Source organism: Suricata suricatta, chromosome 2 (assembly GCF_006229205.1).
Source record: "Suricata suricatta isolate VVHF042 chromosome 2, meerkat_22Aug2017_6uvM2_HiC, whole genome shotgun sequence".
In the NCBI taxonomy this organism is placed as follows: domain Eukaryota; kingdom Metazoa; phylum Chordata; class Mammalia; order Carnivora; family Herpestidae; genus Suricata; species Suricata suricatta.
In genome coordinates, this window is record NC_043701.1 from 41090800 (window position 1) to 41116378 (window position 25579).

General features: G+C 40.7%; 1 long non-coding RNA gene across 1 annotated transcript in view; it reads left to right on the forward strand.

Annotated features, from left to right (window-relative positions):
* The window catches only part of LOC115305696, a 32329-nt gene extending 8231 nt beyond the window's left edge, over nt 1–24098 (forward strand). The window contains exons 4-6 of the long non-coding RNA XR_003914949.1: nt 3150–3288; nt 23408–23615; nt 23735–24098. This is a non-coding gene — a long non-coding RNA (uncharacterized LOC115305696). The remainder of the gene's footprint in view (nt 1–3149; nt 3289–23407; nt 23616–23734) is intronic.
* Nucleotides 24099–25579: the final 1481 nt, after the last annotated feature.

Genomic DNA, 25579 nt, shown 5'->3' on the forward strand with positions numbered 1-25579 from the left:
ACTTTGGACAAATTCACAGAAAATCCACCAATAATACCACAGTTTTCGATGATGAGATAACAATCTATGCCGCATGCCTCATTTAGCAGCTCTTTTGGGAGAAAGTTTTCTTTAGTCCTCCCTTCTATTACAGGGAAACGTTTAATTATTACTGTCTAACGCTCAAATATATAGATAAAAGTGGCCTCAATTGCTTGATGTTTCTGTTGACCTTTTCGTTGAGCTTCTTTAACTTGAAAATATGAACTTCTAACTTTAGAGATTTTAGATTTTCAGAAAAAAAATTACAAAGATAGTTCAGAGAGTTCCCATATACCCTGTATCCAGTTTCTCCTGTTACTAACAGTTGGCACTAGTGTGGTACATTTATTGCAGTTAATAAACCTATACTGATACATTGTTATCAAACTCCATACTTGATTCAGATTTGCTTAGTATTTACTTAATGTCCTTTTTCTATTCATGCCTACTTACGACTCTAGGATGTGACAGTTTCTCAGACTTCACTTCTTTTTGATGACCTTGACAGTTGGAGGAGTACTGGTGAGGTATTCTGTAGGATGTCCCTCGTTTAGGATTTGCTTGATGCTTTCTCATTATACTAGAGTTATGTGTGTTTTTGGGGATGAGCACAGAGGTGAATTTCCCTTTGCCTCCCATCATAACAAGAGTACATACTATCAACATGAATTATCACTCTAGATGTTAACCATGGTCACCTGGTTGAGGTAGTGTTGGTCAGATTTCTCCACTGTAAAGTGACTCCCTTTCCAGACTCTGCTCTTTGGAAGGAAGTCACTATGGACAGCCTGTACTTAAACAGTAGGGGCTGCTCTACCACAGTATAGATGGAGTATCTACAGAAATTACTTGGAGTTCCTCTACATGAAAGATTTGTCTCTTCTTTCCCATTTATTTTTCCAATCATTTATTTATGTCAGTTGGACTCATGGATCTTTACCTGTCTTATACATTGGGTTTTAATCCAATTCGACTTTATTCTGTTGCTCACAATTGTTTGAGCTTTGGCCATTGGGAATGGCCTGTGTCCCTTTGGTATGTTCTCCATCACTGGGGTTTCCCTTTTGACCATTTCCTTACGCCTTCCTGGCAAATCAAGGTGCTCTCAGCTCATCTTGTATATGTCCTGCCCCAGCCCTAGGACCAGCTATTTCTCCCAGGAGCTCTTGGGAGATATTTGCTTCCTTGGTTACAGTTAGAATTTTCTCATGAGGGAAGTTTGCTGATGGACTGATGGAGCCAAGTACTAGGTGGCATCATGAAAATTAACTGCATCTTTACTTAGAGATTTTGCATCTGGAAGGCAGTAATTAAAAAAAATGATGACAGAAGGAATGCATCTGAGAATTCCATCAACAATAGGTGTTTGTCTAGAATTATGATTTTCTGTGTTTCCCTCACACAGTTAGGTTTGCGTTTCCTAGGCAATTGTTTTAGCATAAAGGAAAGCACAAGAGTGATTAACAAGAGTCGGGAAAGGGTTCTGTCTTGGGAAAGGGTGCTATTGCAGAGGCTATAGGCGGCGGGCAGCACGGTTTGGGTATAAGGAAAGGCCATGTCTGGCAACCGCCTCTATGGTGAAGTTAAGGGCACATGGCAGATCTCACAGAGAAAGCAGAGATGTGCCACTTCTTGAGAAAGGCAGTTAAAAGAGGATGTGAGTTCTCTGTGCCCTCTCTCTTATTTGTCACACTTGACTAGAGGCAGAAAAAAAGAGTCCAAGTTGCTAAAATCGTCAGATGGAAATGCCCCAAAATTGTATCAACGGGAGTTTCTTAGGCTGCATGGGCTGTGATGTGAATGGAATATAAATGTATGTGTCTATATATGTATTTTAAGCTAATGAGATTATGATATATGTCTGTAGGTGCTACAATATATGAAGGGGGCTTCTAAGGTTTTCAGAATATTTTATTACACTGGGTGATGGGCACATGAGTGTTAATTTTATTATTATTCCTTATACTGTGTTATATATTTTTCTGTATGTAAGATACCTTTCACAGTAAACATTTAAAGTCCCCCTCTTCTGTACACTGTTGACCACCTTAAATTGAAAGTTAATTTGAATAGGATATGTAGGAGGATAAATTGGAGTCGTGTTTTGGGAAAGTTTTTCACAATATATCTCAACAACCTAGATGTTATCCTTTAATTCAGTAGTTATACTTCTAAGAGTTGGACCTATCAAAATAACACTGGAATATTGGAAAGTTATATGGAGAAAGATGTTGCTCATTGCAATAAAATTGATAGTAAGGCCAAATGGAAAGAAAAGAGTATGGTTTGTTAAAGTAAAGTGTGTCTGCCCAGTAGAGTATCATGCAGCTTTTCTAAACGGTGGTTGTAACCTAAAAAATGCATATGACACGCTAGACAAGACAGAATAGAATACAAAATCTTGTCTATTGGATGAATATAAGTATATAAAAAATTTGTGAAAGAAAAATCTGTGCCTAGTATCTGCCACATCTGTTTTATACCTTTAGACCATGACTGTGAGCAGCAATGATAATTTAGGCATCATCCAGTGTGTATACATTAAGGAGGAAAATAGAAAGTGTGTTTGAAGTTAGAGATGAAATCCTTTTTTTCTACTAGAGTGGTTTTACTTTTATTTATTTAAATACATATTCAGAGAGAGCGCATGCATGTGTTCATGCACGTGTGAGTGGGTGGGGGGCAGAGAGAGAGGGAGAGAAAAAATCCTAACTGAGCTCTGTGCTGACAGCCAGGCTCGATCTCATGAATCATGAGATTATGACCTGAGTAGAAATCAAGGGTTGGATGCTTAACTGACTAAGCCACCCAGGTGCGCCTAGAGTAGTTTTAAAAATTTCAAACATAGATTTAATAAATCTGATTTAATTCGGCAAGACAGTTGGAAGAATTGAACACATTTGTGCGTGAGGCTGGAGGAGGGAAGAATGGAAAGGCAGGGTTGTGAAGGGGAGACAGACAAATTTCGTTATTGTCCAGTGGCTAGAACTGTAACAGATGATCGCATTTAGCATTTTGTCAAACGAGTGAGAGATGATCTCTAAAGTTTCTCCCATTATGTTTATGATATTGCATAAATATCATCTGAAAAGAAACTATAAGACTTTATTATGTTTCTTTCTTCCCAGGGCTTTCCAGTCACTAAGGTTTCCTCATGAAGACAGAAGACTCATGGACGAAAAAGTCAGTTTCTAAGAGGATGGCTAAGAGAGCCTTCCCTACTCCCCCCTTTCCCACTGAAAGACCAAACTACCCTTTGGTACTCTGGTAAGTGTAGTCCTTCATCATCTGTTGTTTATTCACACAGTTAAGCCTCTGTGTTCTGAAACAGTAAGACATTTGACCAGTTCTCAAAAGTCTTTAAATGCCTTCCAATTCTTCCTCTTTGGAAGGCTGCCAGACACAGAGAAGATGGACAAAGAAAGATACAAGAAGGAGGTAAAAATGTCCATAATGAACCCACGCATCTTGAGGGAACCTCTAATCTAATGAGAATGGATTTTATTGAGAAGATTGTACATGAACAATTAATTATTCATGGCAGAGACGTCATTAGGATTTCATTTTGTTTAAAGGCCTCTAAGTGACTTACGCAATTGGGTTAAGCCGGAGAAGAATTTCAAGAATGAGACAAGGGAAAGCTTTTCATTATATTGACTTTTCCTAATATTTTTGAGATAGTTATTATGACTTGGCATATAAATTACACTCCAACTAAAAACCAATGATTTGCCTGGGCAAGAGTCCCTGCATGGGTGGGTGGGTCATGGACCAGTATGGTCAGATGGAAGCAGATGGAGAGACCTTTCTCAAAGGATTTGGAGACTTATCCCAGAATTCCATAATAATTCAGTTTGGCTTTTTGGTTACTTGGGAGTGTGAGGGGTCTCCCTGAAGTAACAATGAGGTTTGTGCAATCTGTGATATTCACACTCAAGGTCTTTCCCCAGGACCTTGTGGGAGGTGAGTGCCTGTTCATTTACACTGTGTGAAGTAAGATACTTTAACAAAAACCCTAGAGATCTGGAGTATTATAGGTCCTGTTGTCTGCTTATGTTAAAGGCAAACATGAGAACTTAGTGTCAGGTTGAGACTTTAATGTGGGATTGATTGTAAGCATGGAGTAGGTAATTTTATAGAGAGGTGTGGCATATGGGATCAATTTCAATGTGTATGTAAGAAATATGAGTTGAATGAATTCAGGAGTTTTTGTCTGTTTTGTCTGTTTGTATCCTAAGCACCCAGGACAGTACCTTGCTCATAGTAGGTACTCAATAAGTATTAGTTGTTAAAAAATTCTGAGGTTGAAATAGTAAATCAGGGCACATCTGTGTGGGGAACATTGTGCCAATGAAGGATCAGGGTTGCCGAGAGGGGTTGGTAAAAGGGATAACCTCCCTGTTTGGGGACTAAATATCCCTGTAACGCAATTAGGATAAGTGTTAGGGTTAGCACCCCAGGCTTGCAGGATGGAGTGGTAAGGAAAGAGTTGCAGATGAGGAGTAGGAAGCCCTGGGGTTGAGGTGTTAGCTGGGTCCCACGCCAACAAACACAGCAGTGACTATAGCCGCCAGATGCAAAGATCTACATGTTGCAATAGGAGGGAACGAATCACTAAACAATAAATGCAACAGATAAGTGAGTTAAATACCAGAAGGTCATAAGTGCTGCAGAAAAAAATGGTTAAGTATGATATCACATACAAAAACCTACATTTTCAGAAACCTGTCAAATGGAAAAACAAGATATTCCCTTATCTTTATGTATTTCCACCCACAAATTATTATAACTGCTGCTTAACTGATGATGATAAATTATCCATAGCTTTTACACAATGGTGGTTCTAATTTTTCAGCAGCAGGGAAATTCTCTGAGTGGCTCCCTTATTTTAATATCACAACGAACAACCATATGTATGTGTTTATCTATCTCAGCCTCTCTGTACCTCTGTGTCACATAGAGTGGCAAGAGGGCATGTTGCTTTCTTAGCTTGACACATACCACAGCCAGAATTCCATGGCACCATTTACACGTTTTACAGTTAAATGTTTGGGCCTTGAGAACAGTCTTTCCTCTCTTGAAATCAAATACTTTGCTTTCAACACTGCTTCCTTCATGCCTGTAAAGAGAAGTCTCACCCCTGAGCTTGGCCCCAGGGCCCTGAGCCCAGCACTGGGACAAAGCAGAGGCTGGGGTAGAAGGAAATGTTTCTTTTGTTAGCTTAGTTTGCAGCCAAATGGAGAGAATTTGTTTTCCTACCAACCGGTCATATCTGAGGGTAGGGGAAGGGGGACCAGTGTTTGTGATGGAGTTTCAAGACTGTTCCACAAGCACCTGGTTTTATTTAACTTATTAGTAACCCACTTCAAAAGTACTAAGAATTTTAGGATTTTGGTACCCAGTAGTTTACAGCAAAGATTTGGGCTTTTATTTTCTTGTTCCTTTGTTTGGGATAAATAGAATTAGCTAAGCTGCCTTTCTTCCTTCATCTCTACCCCATATAATCCTTCCCAGTTCCCACATTTTAGTATGAAGTTAACTGTAGTTTTTTTCCCCTTCTTTACTCATTCAAACCAAGGAAACACATTAGGTAGAACACAAAATCTCTTTTCTCTGAACCACAACGGAATAAGCTAGAGGTTTTGTGCTTTGTTCCTGTGAAGGAAACATTCCATTCCATTATTGCCGGAAAGAAAATGCATGATGATACCTGGTTGGGAAGGGGATCAATGCAATATGGATTCTTGGGAAATGTGTGAGTGGCGTGCATTAGATGCCGATTTCCATCTCACTTCCCTTCTGTTTGTATGCCCTGTAAGTGAGTCACCTGCAGAAGTGCGGGGGGAGGAGAATCCACCAGGAGCTCTAAACGCTATTTCCACATTAGGATCACTACGAGGCATGGGCCAAAGTTCCATCTTCTAACTTCTGAGATTCTTCAGTCTGTGGGAGAAAAAGGAAAATTTCTGCTCTGAGAAAAATGGTATCAGCCAAACTTGTACTAAAGGTTAAGCCGGGCTGACCTGCCAAAACACCATGACCACAGGTGGCAAATAGGCACACAGCGAGCTGAATGGTCTCAAGTTTTGGATACTAATACCAGTTCCGTCACAGTTATACTTGGCTTCTGCCACTGGCTTGGCCTCACAGCTCTACTATTGCCACATGGATTTTGTATTTGAACTTTGTTTCCTCGGTTTTGACTCTCAGATGGCCTAAGAGCTCAAGTTCTCAAATTCTTCCTCTCCTAATTGCTTTGAGGAGACTGGGTCTGAGGCTCTGGTCAGGCCACCATAGTTGCCTGAGTATTTGGATCTCAAACAATGATTCCCAGCCACCATGACTATGGTCATCATGAAGAAACACTGCTTGCTGAAAAGTCTTCTTCCTTATCTGCAGCCTGAGGTTGTGGACTCCAGCCTTCTTTTGAAGTTTGCAAATCATCCTGTAGTTGGGAAGAGTCATCATTTGCTTAGAAGTGAGACCAAAATGTCTTATCCCCTGTGGTAGGCAGAATAGCGGCTCTCCAAAAATGTCCACTGCTGAATCCCCAGACCTTTGTGTTATGTCACATAGCAAGGGAGAATTAAGGTTGCTGAAAGAATTAAGTTGCCAATCAGCTGACCTTAAAATTAGGACATTATTCTGGGTTATGGAAATGAGCTTGGTGCACTCTTAAAGTAGAAGGAGGCAGAGGAGGAGGTGAGAATCAGAGAGAGATTTGAAAATGATGAGCTATTGGCTTTGGCTATGGGGAGAGAGGCCATGAGTCAAGAAATGTAGAAATGTAGGTAACTTACATGTTGGACCCTGTAGAAACTAGAAAAGGCAAGGAGGTGGGTTTTCTCCTAGAATCTTGAGCCGGAACACAGCCCTGCTGATATGTTGATTTTAGTCCAGTGAGCTCCACTTCTGACTTCCATCCTCCATTTATTTAAGATATAAATTTGTGTGTTTTGAGCCACAGTTTGTGGTAAACAATTATGGCAGCAATATAGAATGAATACAGAAAAGTATCTTTTAATTTCATGATGAATTTTTATAACCTAAAAAAAAATCTGTTCTTGAACATGTAAGGTTAAAAGTGCCTGGACTACTGAATATACATCTTTGTACACATCCTTAATTAAATCCATAAATCAAAAGTTTAAATATGAAAGTGCTTTCTCAAAGTGTACGGACATTTCAGACTTTTGAGACAAATGTTCTAATAAAATACACAATCTCTCTAGAAGTGTATGGAGTGCTGTCTCTGTGAGCCCTTGCCAATACTCTGAATTTCTATTTTTAAATCTTTGCCAATTGTTAGATGAAAAATTGCTTCTCATGTAATAATAAATATCCATTGAGAAGTCACTTTGTGCCAAGTACTACACTGAGCAACATGATGCTTTAATTTGAAAATGTTGAGCTGCTTGTTGATGTTGAGCACTTTTTCATAAACTCAATATTATGTAGACATGTATATTTCCTGTTTGTAAAGTGCCCTCTTGCTGTAGTGAGACAGAAGCACCATGGGAGGGGACTGGGGGCCACAACTGAGGTCAAGGCTGTGGCCATAGAGCAGGTGGTGGCTGAGGATAGCTGGGCTTGGCAAGGGCAGTAGAGGTGATGAAGGGTCAGCTTTGGGACGTCCTGTGAGGTGGAGCAAAGGGCGCTGGCTGAGGGATTGGCCCGAGGCTGTCTGGGAAGGAAAACTTTCATGGAGCTTGTGTGGGAAATAAAGGCAACCATGTGAAAATTCCTTCAGACACATATCTAGTGAGTGATAATTGCTATTTCTAGTTCTAATTTCTTCTGTTTACCCTGTCTTTGGATTATTATTGGGTCAAAGGACTCAGTGTAGCTCTCGATGTTGACACTGTCCAGAGCCCAAGTTCCCCGAGAACACATCTGTAGTGGAACAAAGTTGTCTGTTACTTGCTCCAACAAAGCAGACCACACCAGGAAGCAGCTCAGGATTTCAGCCTGTGTTAGGTGTTTTTGTGGAGTGTGTAAAGAAGCAGAGGAGTGGTCACTCATGTTAGCTGAGAGAGGGAGGTTATTTTGTTATTTTCATGGTTTTCCCAGTATCCTCGTTTTTGTCTGCACTCAGAAATAATTTCAGGGGCACCTGGGTGGCTCAGTTGGTTGGGCATCCGGCTTTGGCTCAGGTCATGATCTTGCGGTTTGTGAGTTCGAGCCCCATGTCAGGCTCTGTGCTGACATCTCAGAGCCTGGAGCCTGCTTCAGATTCTGTTTCCCTCTCTCTCTGCCCCTCCCCTGTTCATGCTCTGTCTCTGTCTCTCAATAATAAATAAATGTTAAAAAAAAAAAGAAATAATTGCAAAGGAGTCTCACTTTTATCTCACTGACATGATCCCAGCATGACCTCTGATGGTGGTGTTCTGTGACATTGCTGATCTTCAGTAGGACATCATGGTCTTACTGTTAGTGCTGGCTGTGGGCTCTCAGAGGTTTGTTTTTCTAAATTTTCATTCTGGTTAAGGGTGGATAAAATGAGGCCATAGGACATTAATTCACAGCACTAAGATATTCCTCATTACTGAGATTCTGCTTGTTGGGAGATTGTCCAGAAAACAGTATTTGTACTTGGACAAATTAATACCTCTTGCTCCTTTTACTTCAGGATTCACTGTTGAGTGATCTGACCTGACAGTGTGCATTTTTGACTCTGTACAGAATGCTCCAGTAAAGTGGGATACAGGCAATTATGAACGACAAAATTAGTCTTTGTAATAAGCTGTAAAGTCAAGGCCAGATGACTAATCCCAGGCCAGGAAAACATGCCCCAAAGTCTAGGTAGGTTGGCTCTGGAGATCTAGGTCACGTTTCCTTTTTTGAGTCTAATTATAGACCGTTCCATTTCTCCAATTGTGTTTAAATTGTTGTACCAACTGTTGGTAAATGAAGGGTGCATTTACCTTAGCATAAATTCCCCTAGCTAGTAAAGCTAGGTTTCTTGATCTTTCAGAGTAGAGATAAGGTCTATATAAAAGTAATATTGTAAGGGGCACAGACTTTATTTAATAATAAAACCTACTTCTAGTTTTACTTATTTTATAAATTATTCACATAACATTTTACAGTGTATTAATAACCCTTTATGATTGTATTAGATATATACAGATGTAAATATAAATGACAAATATAAATATTTTAACTATAGCTTTAAAATATAATTAACTTATTGGTATATTTTAAAACAATGTATATATTTTTAAGTTTTTTAATGTTTGAGAGAGAGAGAAAGAGAGAGAGAGACAGAGTGTGAGCAGGGGAGGGACAGACATACAGAATCTGAAGCAGGCTCCAGGCTCTGAGCTGTCAGCACAGAGCCCGACATGGGACTTGAACTCACAGAGCATGAGATCATGACCTGAGCCGAAGTCAGACACTTAACCGACTGAGACATCCAGGCGCCCCAACGATGTATATTGCATTATCTTAAACATTTCCCCTATCAGTCATATACATTTAAATGATTATTTCATCAGTGAGTGAAATAGCATGGAACAACTTGGTCCTTAAATGATAATACATCTACTTCTGATACTTAATCAAATTAGAACACATATTTTTTGCATGGTTGAGGACTTCTTGCTTACACCAGAAGTTATTATAATTTTGGGTTTATCATCTGAATTACTCATCTTAATAAGTGAACTATTAAATCATATCCACTGAGGAGACACCACAGGCTGCAAGTAAGGTGGACAAGGAACCTAAACTGAGGTCTGTATCATAGTGGCCACATGACACAGAGAAGTTAGTGTCAAAGCCTAGTGTGAGCATGGAAGGGGGCAGCACCATGTGCTCCACTCCCAGAGGGGTCTGGTATGAAACCTGTACAGTTAGAAGAGGGAATAAACAATGAAAAGGGTTTGGTCTGGTAAAAAGTATGTAAATCCAAGTGTAATTAGGGTGGGAGGTTCTGGGGCAATGAATCTTTTCTCCTGATGCTGCTGCTCAACTGTAGATGAACTGTTGTCATGTATCATTCTGTCTTTCCACCATCACTGCATGGAGGAGACCATGAACCAGAAAGAGGCTTACTGTCTAGTGCCCTAGGTGAGCTGACCTTGGACAGCTGCCACACTGAGGTCATTAATTCTCACTGCAACTGTGGAGTAGTAGACACTGTCATGATTTTGATATTTTAAACCTGAAGTTTGGAGTAGTTGGTATCTTGACCACATTCACAAACCTCATGAGCTAGTTAGGCAGCAGTGAACCCAGGATCCTCCATATTCGTAACTCTCATGCTATCATGGCCTCTCTGTTCTGAGTCTTCCCTCTAAACGTTCTTTTTGCAAAGGGTCCCATGGTAGAGGGGAGTCAAGGTTGATTCCCAAGTTTTCATACTGAACAATGAGTGGATGGTGGTGTCATTTCCTTGGTGGTGTCATTTCCTAGGGTGAGGGAGACAGGGGTGGAGCAGGTCTGGGGAAGGAAATGATGAATCAAAATTTCTGTTACATTTGGAATGCTTACAAGAGAGCCAGTGGAGAGCTGAGTCAGCAGTTGGATTTATAAGACTAGAAAGATTAAGGACAGAGTTTTGCAAAATTGACTTCCCTCCCCCAAAAGCTCTTTCTCTTTTCTATTCTATCATGAATTTCTAAACACACACACAAACACACACACACACACACACACACACACACACATTAAGAGAGAGGAAGAGAGGGAGAGAGAGAGAGAGAGAGAGAGAGAGAAGAGAAGAGAATGACAAAATAGCAAAACAGTAACATTATTGAATATAAGAAATAGGTACATGGGTATTTACCATATTCTTCTACTTTGGTGATGTTTGAAAAAAATTTTTTTAACAAAGATTACATGTGAATTCTTTTTTGACCTGTTCTCCCCTCTTCCTGTGCCCCAACATTCTGCATTCATTCTCAGGCGCTGGACTGGGCTCCGGGCAAAATAGCTGGGGAGACTCTGGTGTGTTGTGGGGTGTGGCCTGGTGGAACCTTGGCTGTGGGGGAGCTCTTGGGGCTGGGATTGTGGGCCATGTTGGGCCTTGGCCGTCTGAATCTCTCCTTGGAGGCTGTCCTCAGTAAGGCAAACGGTGGTGATTATGATATCTGGTGACCTGAGGCCAGACTCTGACTTCCTCCAAATCTCTGGGAGTCAGTGTAGTGTGCAGCCATGATTAGATTTTTTCATAGATCTCTTGCTTTTATTTGGAAATCATTTAGAAATTTCTATTCATCTAAAGTCTGGCTTTATGTTAACCAGGAGACAAATTTTGTTGGCACAAAATTTGCCCCATTAATTCAGGAAAAAGCTGAACCCATTGACAGCATCAGCTCTGATAGAGTATGGGAAAATCGTGTCCCATCTACAGAGTACCAGCCTCCAGAATTAGCTGCCGGGAGCGATATGCAGGAAAGCCATACTGAGTTGAAGACTTGATTGTTGATTGATTGATTGTTGTAGACCAGGGCCTCTGGCCATCAATCCAAGGCAAGATGAACAGGTACACTGCTCTTCTTTCTGCCTAGTGGGAAGATTTCCTTTTACATTGTTTTTCAGGGCTACTCAAAGTGGGGCTAAATTGCAGCAGTCCACTTCTAGGTGGTGCCTATGTGTCATGCAGAACCTCCTGTAAAACAAACCTAGCTTTCATCCATGTCAGTTAGCTGGTCTTAGAGAACTCATGAGGCCATATAGGTGGACTGAGGAAGAGAAGGCAATGTATCAGGAGTAGGGACTGTACTTCCCCACAGAACATACTAGTTACTTTAAGAGTTCAATATCAAATAAGTGTACCTCTTCCATTTGATGATGGGGTGCTGTAGTGCATTCTCAACTCTATGGTTCATGGGTCAGACAGGACCAAGGACACGATAGGCAGCTCAGGACACATGGTGACTTGGTGGCCCATGACTAACAGTCTCTATAAAGGCCCAATAGATATCTATAAGCTGTTTCTCCAAAAGAGAGTAGTTACCTGCAGAGAATCTGTGGCTTTGCTCCAAAATCCTTAGACTCCGCACTGTGATTATCTATGGAGATTTGCCAAACACTCCACACAGAATCCCTGTTTGCTGACATGTAAAGCACTGTCCTTGTTACGGGTACTGTGCCGTAAGTGAGCAGCCTGGTAGCAGCCCAGACTTACAGGAGAGCCTCCTCTTGTCTGGGCCTTCACCTGAAACTGGAAACTTTTTGTATCACAGGGTAAATGTGTTGGAGTTAATGTCCCCAAATGAGGTATTAACTGCCTCCCAAATACAAAGAGGTTCATTAGAGGATTGTGTCTCTTCTTAGTGGTAGGAAGGGCCAGATGCAACAACATGCCCTTCACCTTGGAAGAGATATGTCCACATGCCCTAGACCATTGTATTCCTCACCTTTTCACCAAGGTAGGAAGCCCATGCATTTTAGTGGGATTGATTTTATACCTTCTGGCATGGAAGTAACTTAATAAGGGTGTAGAGTAGTCACTACCTCTCACCAGGTCCAGTCAACATAGTATCAGTGAGAGGAACCAGGATGATGTTCTGCAGAGTGGAAAAGGTGATCAAGATTCCGATAGACTATGGCTGGAGAGTTGTTATACCCTTGGAATAGAATAGTGAAGGGAAATTATTGGCCTTTTCAGCTGAAGCAAACTACTCTTGATGGTCTTTATTAACAGGTAAAGGGAAAAAAGCATTTTCCAGATCAATAATGGCATACCAGGTGTTAAGGAATTTGTTGGTTCGCTTTGGCAATGATGCTGTTTTTGGAATAGCAGCTACAACTGGAGTGACCATCTGATTAAGGTGATGGTATTCCACTGTCCTTCTGTCTCCTGCATAGGCAAATCAGCCAGATCAGCAAGTTGAATGGCAGCGCTGTAGGAATCGCTACCTCTGCATCTTTTGTGTGCACGGTGGTGGCACTGATCTCTACAATCCCTCCAGGAGGGAGAGGAGGCTAGCAGCAGTTCTAGTCACCTTTACTGGGATTTTCCTCTCATAGGAGCCTGAGCATAAAAATAAAAATGACAAATGCTTCCTTTTCATCCTCCCAATCTCACATAAAAATGTCTTTTGCACCCTAACCAGGAATATTTCTGAGAATTCTGGGAGGCACAGTTCAGCCTAGCCATGTTGAAATGTTTCAGAACATTTAAAAATAAAACTATAGAGGGGTGCCTGGTTGGCTCAGTCGCTTAAGTGTCTGGTGATCTCATGGTTCACGGGTTCGGGCCCTGTGTTGGACTCTGTGCTGACAGCTAGCTCAGAGCCTGGAGCCTGCTTCAGATTCTGTGTCTCCCTCTCTCTCTGACCCTCCCCTGCTCGCACTGTCTCTCTCTCTCTCAAAAAAAAAAAAAAACCTATAGATATCTTGAGACATCAGCATTCTTTTGCAAATTATGACTCTATTCTATAACTATATGCCATTGTGATATGTTGTTATGTCCATTTTGCAGATGAGGAAGCTGAAGCACAGATAATGGAAATTGTCCAAGTTACACAGGAAGTGATGGGGCCGGAGTTTATATCCAGGTCTCTCTGGCTCCAAAATCTGTGCTCTTTCTACTATACTCATATTTGCCACACTATAGGGTGTGTATATCTCATAGTATTTATGAGAAATTGATGTGGCATGTGGATGCAATACTAAATCACATTTTCTCAGGAAGTTATTCTCTTTTTAATTGTTTTCATTAATATGTCATTGAAGAAGTCTCAGGTTAGTCCCAGTGTGTTCACTTTTCTGCTGTGTTTTATCTCACTTTTTTTAAATTTTAAAAAAGGTTTTATTTATTTATTTTTTGAGAGAGAGAGTGAGCAGAGGAGAGGCAGAGGGAGAGTGGAGAGAGAGAATCCCAAGCAGGCTCTGCACTGGCCACGTGAAGCCTATGTGGGGCTTGAACTTATGAACTGTGAGATCATGACCTGAGCTGAAATCAAGAGTCTGACACTTAACTGACTGAGCCACCCAGGTACCCCCTTATCTAACTTCTTAATAATGAAAGATCAGACCTTAGGCTCAGAGCCTCAGACAACAGTGTGTCTGAGAGTGTGTGTGTGTGTGTGTGTGTGTGTGTGTGTGTGTGTGTGTGTAGTACAAGGCTGTGACACTTTTGGAGGTTATGTGTATATGTATATGTGTGTGTGTGTTATTTAAATTTATGCAATTCCTTTTAAAATAAACTTACTTAAGTAGAAGAGAAAAAAGAGTAAATTTCTCCAAGTAAAACAACTAGTACATTAGTTATATCATAGTACAGACAAAGATTGTAGCCCCAAATGTGAATTTGGTATGTGGATAATTTGAAGTTTTAGAATGCTTTTCTCAACCATGGTGCTTTTCACTAGACAAATCACTTCCTTTAAGAAAACATGTTTTAATCCATAGCTTCACTGAATGAGGTCCACTAAAATATTAATTATCTGAGCATTCTTAAGCATAACTGAATCAGCTTCAATTTGCTTAGATAGATAGACATTTTAGTGGTTCATAGCAAAATGTAATAAACTGAATAACTGTAGGCTTTAATGTAATCTCACACAGTCCTATTACATCTCAATTACTTTTTTGACCTTTTTAAGGTAGTCCTTGCCTTAAAAACACACACAATCTGTAGTTCTGAATGTCTCCTCCTTGTGCTATGCCAAGCAAATCAATAGATCAGAAAGAATGAATATCTTGCCATCTCCTTCATTTGTTATGATGCTGTTCCAGGAAAGGCATAATGCATGCCTCCCAGGCATTATAAATGTAACACTATAAATGGTTGCTTGTTGTTTGTGAAAAGCTCCCCATTTTTCATTCCTATACATTTCAGGACCTTGATAACATCTTTTATATCCTTTACGCTAATAAATTTAGTATCAATCTTATTGCTGCCTCAGAAAAGGTGGGAGATTGGCTGAGTTAGAAATAGATTTGATGCTGGAAAGAAACGCCTCTTGAAAGTAAGTTTGTAATGTGTGCAGAGGTGAATGCTAATGCCAATTGTGTGATGTTTGTGTATACAGTCTAGATAGCCTAGTCTGTACATAGAAAAGTCCACATGATGTCCATTTGTCTTCAGCCACTTCCATAAGGAGGCTGCCAAAGGATAATGATATTAATGGATTAATGTACTTGTTCAACATTAAATAACTAAACTACCATTTATTGAATCTCTGTGTATACCAGGTTCAAAGCTATACTTGAAGTAAACAAGGCTGTGTAAGACATGCTGACTGTCCTCTGGAGATTCATGGTTTGTAAGGAGGAAAGCTAGACCCAGTAAATCCTAGTACAAGGAGGTGGGGCAAAGACAGAGGAGAGTACCAGAATGGTGGTGGCATAGAGGAGGCTGTGATTGGCTCTACTCCGAAGGGTCTGAGAGCACGTCTAGAGGAGTGGGATTGAATGCTAAGGAGGAGTCATAGAAGCTCTAAACAAGGTGAAGAAAGTCATCTCGAAGTGGAAACTGGTTCCTAGGAGGAGGATTAATTCTAAAGTATATTAAAGTATGTTCTAAATTATTACTATTTGGGAAAGATATATTTTTAATGTTTATTTGTTTATTTTGAGAAAGAGTGAGAGAGGGGCAGGGAGAGAGGGAGAGAGCAGGATACACACTGTCTGTGCAGAGCCTGGTGTGAGGCTCGATCCCACGAACTGTGAGATTATGACCTGAGCTGAGATCAAGAGTCATGGGGAACTCATGGGAGTTCCCTATGACTAGCTAACTGACTGAGCCACCCAGATGCCCCTTGGGAAAGCTAATTTTTAATGTTTATTATGGCTCCATTTAAGAAAGCCCAATTAGTAGTGCTTTAATTGGTCAAGGATTTATTTGTTTCAAGCAACAAGAGCATGATGGAGAAAAGCCAGGTCTGGGGATACATTTGCAAACCAGGTTCCTTTCCTATTTTGCTAGCATTAGTTTATGGCCTTAGTCTTCATGTTTGTGCCTCATGGTCACATGATGTGGCTTTATGCCCACAGCCACATCCAAGCAGGAAGATAGAAGAGGGATGAAAGAATGAAGGGATGTTACAGCGGAGTCTGTGTGGGTTTTTTTTTTTTTTTGAAAAGCTATTATGGAATTTCCTCTTAGAGGCTTCAGCTAACATCACTGGCCAGAACATGCTTACATGGCCATCCAGTGTAAACACAAGGGGTCTGAGAATTAAGAATGTTAGCTTTCCAGCCCATGACTGAGGAAGGCAAGACAGAAGGGGGCTGTGGCTAGCATGTGAGTAGCCAGTGTACAAAGGTCTTGCAGGTGAGACAGTTCTAAGCCCAAGTTGTATAATTTTAGCACTAAAGGAGGTCTAATCATCTAAAGGAGGAGAAACATCTTCTTGAAGCTCTTTATTTTATAGTTGAGACAACTCGGGTCCAGATGGGCCAAGGGCTTGTTGAGGATCACACAGTAGCATGACAGAGCTGACTAGAACTCAGGTGCCTGGGTTTCTCACCTGTGGTCTTTTCTTAAGGACACCAAATCAACATGCTGAATGTGGAATATAGTTTATACTGATCGTGAATTGAAGTGTAATTACAAAACATTATTGAAAATTTTTATAATTATAATCAGAACGGAAAAACAATAACGAAAGCAATAAAAACTCCAGAAGAAATGGAAAACTTTAGACACATCTGCAAATAAATATTGATAAAATAGCCCCATGTGTACTTGGTATCTTGGTATCTTACTTATCCTTGGAAAGGAGATCAAAGATGGAAGACCATGGGCAAGAATAAAACCTCCCATCTTTTGAGGAACTAAGCTCTAAAGCAAATTTGGTTACTCCAGGCAGAATTCAAGTAGCCTAGACATGATTATCAACTCTTTCTCCTAACCCTTCATCAGCCCTTTAAACGCAAGATGATTTTCCATAAGGAAGCTGTTTTTCAGTGTTGCAGAGCCTATTTCTGATTACAGTGCTCCTGCTTATCACACTGTGTCTAAGAGTTTGTCAAATGTTAGTTTGCAGAGAGGAGGATAACGGAGGAGAAGCACATTCCACAAATATTTGTCCCTTTGCAGTGAGAAAAGTCTGTTGTCTAGTTATTGCCTCTTACCTAAAGGAAGGCCACTGAACATCCGCACTACAATTAAACTATGGAGGACACAGGTTATTTTTGTTATAACTCATGTAAATATCGATTTGGAAAGGAAAGTATTTGAAGATGTTGTAATGACTTGATAAGGAAGCATGTATGCCAAATAGTACTTTCCACTTGTAAACACTTTGAGGATCAAATGAAATAGATACAAACATACATTATACATTTCTATAAATTCTATCCATCAATACATATTCATACATGTGGTTACCCATTAACCTCTTCTGAAATCTGTCATCTTGCTGTAAGGCAGGTATGCTGGTGGCTTATGAAATTTTGTCTTCAGTGGTTTCTCATACTTTGTGATATTCTGTGTTTTCAATATTTTAAAAATTGTTCAAATTATCTTGATGTCTGCTCTGAATTTCACCATTCTGAACCCATATAGCAATTAGTGGCCTCCTTTGACTTACCACTAATGCAGGTAGAACTTTATTATAATTCCACAGTATAAACAATCATATTTAATTTTCTTGTGCTTAGCGTATGGTAGGCACCCAAATATTGATTAGTTGAATCAATTTATATGTGTCTTCTCAGCATTCAAACTGTGTGCATTGGAGTGAAATACGATGCCTCATTTTACTGAACCACTATGTAGAATTCTTGGCAGACATTGAGTGTGGCTATATTCCCCTCATTTCAGTTAGTTCAGAGCATAAATAGGTTGTATATGCTATGTGGGTAACAGCAGGAAGAAGGACCTCATCAGTCACAATCAGTGTCATAGGGATGCAGGTGTGGAGGACAATTAGTGGCTATTAGTGAGTTTTAAATGGACTGAATTATCATAGATTGCGTGTGAGTTTTAGTCCTACAAATAACTAATATGCATTTAAAAATTAGTTTAGGATATCAATCATTGTCATATGTTTTTGTTTGATTTTCCAAGGCTCCACCAACTCTATGTAAACATACACGTGTGGGCGTGCGCATGCACACACACATACACACACACACACACACACACACACTGAAACAAAATCTCATTTAATTAAACTTACTCTTAATATGTGGGAAGCATGCTGCTATCCACTACTCTTTTCTAGTTTTTTCTGTTTTATACTATGTCATTAACAAAAAGGTGGTCAGGCCACTAAGCTGATTTTATTACTGACTGTAAACTGCAAATTGAATAACATAGTTTTGGAAACACAAAATTTTTGATGTGCCAATATAACTCTAGACACATGGCACATGTTCAATTAGTATGATCTTTTCTCTTAGAGTCCATGTAAGGCACACACTGAAAATAAAAATACTAAAGAGGAATTAATGATATAAATCAGTTAAATAAATGAAGTTGTAGGGCAGTAGTAGATGATTAAGAAATAAAAAGGTGATATGGATGATAAGTTTTGTGAGTTAATCTAATAAATCCCTTACAATAGAAATAAAATTTCTTTTTATGATTAAAATTTATTTTAATTTATTAAATAAAATTAATTTATTTTATGATTAAAAAACTTGATTCTTGACATCAGTTTTAATTTGGTCTTTGGTTGTGAGACATATGTGACATGACTAGACAAGTCAGCTTTGGCAAAGAGAGAAAAAAAGAACACATTGATAAACTACATTTTTGCTTAGCTTCCAAATCGAAATAATAATAATATGTTCTGCTTTAATGTTAAATGGAGGAGGGCACGTGGTAAGTGAAGAAACATGTATTTTTCAAGTTCTTAACTGTGTAACAGTCTATGCTAGTTATGAACTTTTTATTCAAATATGTCCCTTCTGAGAAGGTGTTTTATTTTTTTCTTGAAATAGTTTGAGGATTTAGAAAATTTATTCTGTTCATAGATCCATACAGATATAGCAGTAAGGGGAGGCCTGGGGGACTCAGTCAATTGAGTTTCTGATTCTTGATTTTGGCTCAGGTCATAATCCCAGGGTCGTTGGATGGAGTCCTGCATCTGCCTCCAGGCTGAGCATGGATCCTGCCTCAGTTTCTCTCTTCCTCTGCCCCTCTCCCTCACTTGTGTGGTCTCTTGCTCTCTAAAAGAATTAGCAGTATTTTTTTTCTTTTATAGTTTATTGTCAAGTTGGTTTCCATATAACACCCAGAGCTCATCTCAACAAGTGCCCTCCTCCATGCCCATCACCTGCCTTCCCTACTCCCCCTCCCCCATCAGCCCTCAGTTTCTTCTCAGTATTCAAGAGTCTCTCATGGTTTGCCTACCTCCATCTCCCCAACTATTTTTCCCCTTCTCTTGGTAAATTCCTAGCAGTAGCAGTAAAAATTTAAGGCAATAGTTCTCAAACTTTTTTGCATATAGCTACTAACTAGGAAATTTTTACAAATTTTGCAAATGCCTGACTTTCACTGCCAGTGATTCTGATTTAAGTATATTGGGTACAACTGGTTATGAGGACTTTTAAAGGTGGTTTTAATGAGAAATAAAGTTTAGGAGCTGTGTTAAGGGAACTGCAGCCTTTCCTCTGTCCCTAGAAACCATCAGTATCTTGTGCTGATGGTCTACCCTTGCCTTGGCTAAACTGTAAAGACAAAAATGTCTCAGTTAAAAATATGTCCTTTTTGGATAGTTATGATAAGGGACAGAAAATTTTTAGATTTTTTTAGATTATCTATCTAACTTCCCTCTTTATTTTTTAGATGCTCTAACTAATCTCTCTTATTAATTATGAGAGTACGTGTTGACTGTGTGGTATAAGTATTTACTAAAAACTATCATTAAATTCCAGATCAATAGAAATTTATATATACTCCAAAGAGATCTCATATTTTTATGAAATTGGGATAGAATTATATTTGTGGGGGGTTTGGAGGTGCTTATGAAAAATGTGTGTTAAAGCCACTTACATGTGCAAGGTAATTTGATCTTTATTGAATCGGATGGGTTGGTTCATTTAATAAAGAAGGTAAAAACTACAGGAGGAAGGCAATCTAAAGTCAAAACGAGATTGGCAGTTTTAAAAAGAGTAGCAAATTTTGAGTATTGCCTGTAGATTAATCACTCTCTAAATTCTGTTAATATGTTCATTTAAACCAGTGACAGAGTGCTGTGCTTTAATGCATACACAGCTTATTTGACCATGAAAACAAGTGCCAAATCAGTTGTTCTGACATGGCTAAACATTAGCATCATGTGGGGATCTCTGAAAAGACCCTGGGCTGCATCCCAGCTGCATCCTGGGATCAAAGACATCAGAATCCCTGGGGTGGGAGCCAGTCCCCAGTACTGGGGACTCCAGTGTGCACCCATGAATGAGGGCCCCTGTACCAAGTAAAGGAGTGTGGGTGTCAGATACAGTCCCATCCTCCCTTCATTAGAGGATAGATGACATCTCTGGAGTATGGGGTGCACAGTTATAGTGGAGTTCTGGACCTGGAGGGTCCTCTAGCAGATAGGACACATGAGGCTTTCTAAAGCTTTTTCCTTCTTAGAGAACTCTTGTCAGAGGGGTTAATTAGTACAAATCTTGTTTTACAGAGGGTTCAAGAGGTGATCCATAGATAGGGAGTCTAAGCCAAAACCTGCCATGCCTAGGAGGTTTTTCTACACAGGTATGGTGTAGACAGTGATGGAGTACATGTCTACTTGTGTGCCAACTCCAAATGACCGGTGGTGACTTCCTCAAGCACACTGAGAGAGATTGTGTGGCCAAGTCTAGCTGCAGCAGAATGAGTCCTGGATTGCTTATGATGTCTGCTACACATCATGGAGATGAACTAGGGAAATATGTGTGCTGTATTTTCCCTACTTTGGATATCAAGGACAGAGATGAAGATGTAAAATTAGAAAGGGATAAATGAAAATTCCAGTTCTTTTTCTGTGGTAATTTTGAAACATGTAAATTGTTTGAGACACTTGTCCTAAAGAGGTGGAATCTATTTTCCCCTCTATTGAATGTGGGCTACTCTTAGTGATTTACTTTTAATAAATAGAATGTGGTCAAAGTGACGTTATGGCTAGCCAAATGGATAACTTCCACTTGGCTGTCTGTATTTTGGATTGCTCACTCTGAGGAATGAGGCGCCATGTTATAAGGACACTCAAGCAGCCCATGAGGGCCTGGCTTGGGGAAGAACTGAGGACTCCCACCCACAGCCAGCACCACCCTTCCAGCCCTCCCAGTCAAGCCTTCTGAAGGCTGTAGTCCCCATTGACAGACTGACTGAAATCTCATGCGAAATCCTAAGCCAGGAGAACTCATCCCAACTACCTCTCAGCTCCTGACCCACAGAAACTGTGTGAGATAGTAAACAGTTATTGTTTTTTTAAGGTTTATTTATTTATTTTATTTATGTGTGTGTGTGTGTGTGCGTGAGAGAGAGAGAGAGAGAGAGAGAGAGAGAGAGAGAGAGAGAGAGAACGAACAAGCGGGGGAGCAGAAGAGAGAGGGGGACAGAGGATCTGAAGCTGGCTCTGCACTGACAGTAGTGAGCGTGACATGGGGGTCAATTCACGAACCACAAGGTCATGATCTGAGCAGAAGTTGGATGCTCAACTGACTGAAGTACCCAGCTGCCCCAATGCTTATTATTTTAAACTAAGTTATGGGGTAATTTATTATGCAGCAACAAATATAGCTTTTTGGTAGGTTTATTCTCCCAGGGTTGGTTTCCTTGTCTCTTAAATGGAGATAACAGGTATTTCATAATTCTGTTTTGAAAGGAGTTAAGAGTAAAACCATCATTAGTTGAATACATTTGAGTATTATTACATGATCTTGATCTTGTACTAGTCTGTGAATTATTTCTGGGTGTGACAAGCCAAAGCCTTTGGAATATAGGCTGATCCATGCAAGCAACTCCTAAATGTTGTGGTAGGGAGGTATTATCAGTGATATATGTGCTCTTCTTGCATTGTGTGAAGTCTCTTTTCACCAGTCTTTCTTATTATCTTAAGTGGGGAGAAGTCAGACTTGGGCATTAGATTTGAGTGTTATCTTCCATGTATATAGAAGTCCTTGCACTGTGAGGGTTCTGCAAGAGTAATCGAACATTTAGGGAAGGCCGATTACTCATTACTATGGAAACAAGGAACCACTACTTGACTGTGTGTCTGGGGGACAAGTGGAGGTCATGGGGGTTCATGCCTCTTCTCTGAGAGATGAGCCCAAATTTCTTGTGCTGATGCAAACATACTTTCCTAGTTAGGGGAAGACTGTGTTCAAACTGGGGGTCTTGGTGGCTAAAAAGAGGTGCAGAGGTGTCATTGGGAGATGCCAACTGGCCCCTCAGGTGTGTCTCTTTTCAGATGGAGTCAAGGTTTGTAAATATAGAAACTTCACTCTCTGGGCACATTAAAAAATTTGTTGATTCATATACTTCAACAAATATTTATTGGCTGCTAGCCATATGGTGGGCATAGCACTGAGAACTGGGTAGAAACCAGATGGTAAATTGGTGATATGTGATGAAAAGTATGAACTTCAACAGGGTCGAGTGTATCAAGGATGGACTCCTTTACATGATTCTGGGCTGTTCATCCGCTGTGCACTTGGGACACGTAAACTACATGCTATCTTCAATCTGTTAATCTGAGACTATCTCCAGCCAGCTCTTCATTTTTCTATTTCTCTGCTTCTCTCCCTGCTTCTGGCTCTAGACCTTGGTTCCTGGCCTTCTCTCACCCCCAGTGGGGGCTTGGTTTTGGCCCCAGACCCTCCTCCAAGAAGCATTTTGATGTTCACCCTCCAAACCATGCAACCCTGGTCAAGGGCTTGTTAGCTTTGAGGATTGGTTACAGCTTCCGCTGATAGTATATGATTCAAGTTTGTTCTGCTTCAGTAAAAACTGCAAAAAAAAAATGTATTGGTGTGTCTGACTAGACTTGGTACTGCAGCTTTGGATGTAACTGTCCCATGTGGCACTGGAATCAAAACTCAGGACTGTCTATACAGAGTATGGATATAAAACATAATGGAGGCAAATATCCCACTAATCTAATAAAACTTTTTTACCCCCCATAGTGACATGACATGATTATTTTAAAAGCAAAGGGATTTTATTCCCCTCTTTGTCCGAGAAGAATTCTTTTTGGTCCACTCCTCAGTCCTGACTCAAATCAGTGTCACGGTTCAGTGACTGCTGGCTGATTATGCATGTGGCCATGTGTGAGCTGCAGTTTCTTCATCTGTCAAATGCCGTTATTCATGCCTGCTTTGCAGTTTGCAGGGAGAAATGCTCGTTGCCTGTAATATGCTTAGCATAGTTCTGGGTCATGCATGTTTATCATAAATAGTTGTTTCTTTTCTTCCTCTTCCTACCCTGACCCAATTCTTCTTCCTCCCTTCCCTCCCCTTCCTCTTCATTTCCATTCCCATTTTCTCTCTCAAGGCATCAGTGGCTGTGTGGAATGGGCATGCTAGAAGGAGCACCCCTTCCAGATAATGTGGGTACGTGCCAGACCGTGCCCACCGTGTGCCAGATGCTCAGCGATACAGCTAAGATGATATCTCCTGGGATTCTATGCAACAAAAACAATGCGCCCCCAAATAAAGAGCTGACTGCGTTTCCACTGCATCCCCCTTCTTCAGGCAAAATGGTAATTCTCTCCCTTCCTCTCTCTTTCTCTCTCTGTTTTTCTCCCCCTTCCCCCATCTCTCTCTCTCTTCATCTCTTTGATTTTTGAACTCTTTAATAATGTTTAATACTTTCTTCCAGAACTTTGTCAAATCTCACCTTCCATTTCAAGCCTACACTGGACCCAGAACCTCTAGTGCTGGGTTACAATACAAGTCGTGGGGAGGAAAATTGAGAGGGAGGCCTCAATAAACAGAAGTGTGTGATCATGAGCAGGAGAAATCCTATGGTTTCCAGAGCTGCAGGAGCAGGGACCAGTAAGCCGTCGCTATTGTTGAAGGAGCCTGGCTTCCTCCTGGGGGATGTGGCCTCTCACCAGGCTGGACCCTGTCTCAGGGGCATCACCGCTGGTAACTGGCTGATTTGCTCTGATATCTCCACCCTCCACCTTTTGGCAGCATTGTATGTGTAGGTCGAATGCAGCAATTGAGTGCTAAATGAAATCACAGAGAGCAAGCCATCTATGTCAACTTCTTTTAAAGGTATTGATTGGTTGTTATTATTCTAAGGTAAGATGCAAAATCAACAGCCTCATTTTATTGTCTTTTTTAAATTCTTTATTTAAAAATTTTTAATGTTTATTTATTTTTGAGAGACAGAGAGAGCATGAGCAGGGGAAGGGCAGAGAGAGAAGGACACACAGAATCTGAAACAGGCTCCAGGCCCTGAGCTGTCAGCATGGAGGCTGACACAGGGCTCGGACCCACAAACTGTGAGATCATGACCTGAGCGAAGTCAGCCACTTAGCCAACTGAGCCACCCAGGTGCCCCTCACTTTATTGTCTTAAAGAGCTACTTTTCCTTCTTTAAAACTTTTTTTGAACGTTTATTTATTTTTGAGAAAAAGAGACAGAGTGTGAGCAGGAAAAAGGCAGAGAGATAAGGAGACACAGAATCCGAATCAAGCTCCAGGCTCCAAGCTGTTAGCACAGAGGCTGACACGGGGCTAAAACTCATGAGCCGTGAAATCATGACCTGAGCTGAAGTCGGACACCGAACCGACTGAGCCGCTCAGGCGCCCCACAGAGCTACTTTCCTAATCTGCCAAGGGAATAATATGGTTATGGTTTTGGACAGATGAAGAGGTATCGGTATGACAATGCCTGTTCTTTGGGCACCTGGCAAAGAAGGGGATTCAAAAATAAGTCAGCTGAGCAGGGTGTTCTAGAAACAGCATGCGTGTTGCAGATAGGCAAGTTGTGTTTAGACCCCAGTTCCAGTACTTGCCGCCTGTGTGTCTGTGGTAGATCAGTTAGCCTCTCCAAGCTTCTCTCTCCTCTGTAATAAAGTGAGGGCAGCCATCGTCCCTTCATGGGCTGCTATGAAGAGTAAGGAGAGGACTGTGCACATGTCCAGCTCTGTGTCTGATGTGAATTCCTGATCCCTAGACCTAGTCTGAACCTGTATTTCTTCTACCCAGACCCTAGGTCAGCATGTATTTAGAAAACAAAATCACTTACTTGATCCTACAAAAAATATTTACTCTTTCTAAACTCAGTCAGACTAGCCAAGGAAGAGTGTTTAGCTAAGTGGGAATTAAGGGCGTGATCCTCATTCTTGCTCAGAGGGGCTCTGGAACTGCTCTTTTCCTTGGATAACTTCTGGGTAAAATCAAAACATAGCAGTTCCCTGTAACCTGCTGAGAAGGCCTAACTATTTCTGGAATGAAAGAAATGGAAAGCAGGACGATTCTGTTTCTGCAGTGCCCAAGCTCTCTTCCCTTCTTTGGTTGGTCATGCTCTGGGAGTCTTGTCAGCCAAGGCCTGTCCACTCACCAAGGCTGGGTCTTTGAGTGTCGAAGGGCCTTTCTAGACTGCAATGGAAGACAATGGCAAGTCACTTTACTCAGTTCCCTTTTGTGTATTTTAGGACTATAATGATTCCAGTAACTTCAATTGTAATCCCTTACATTTTACATTGCCTATT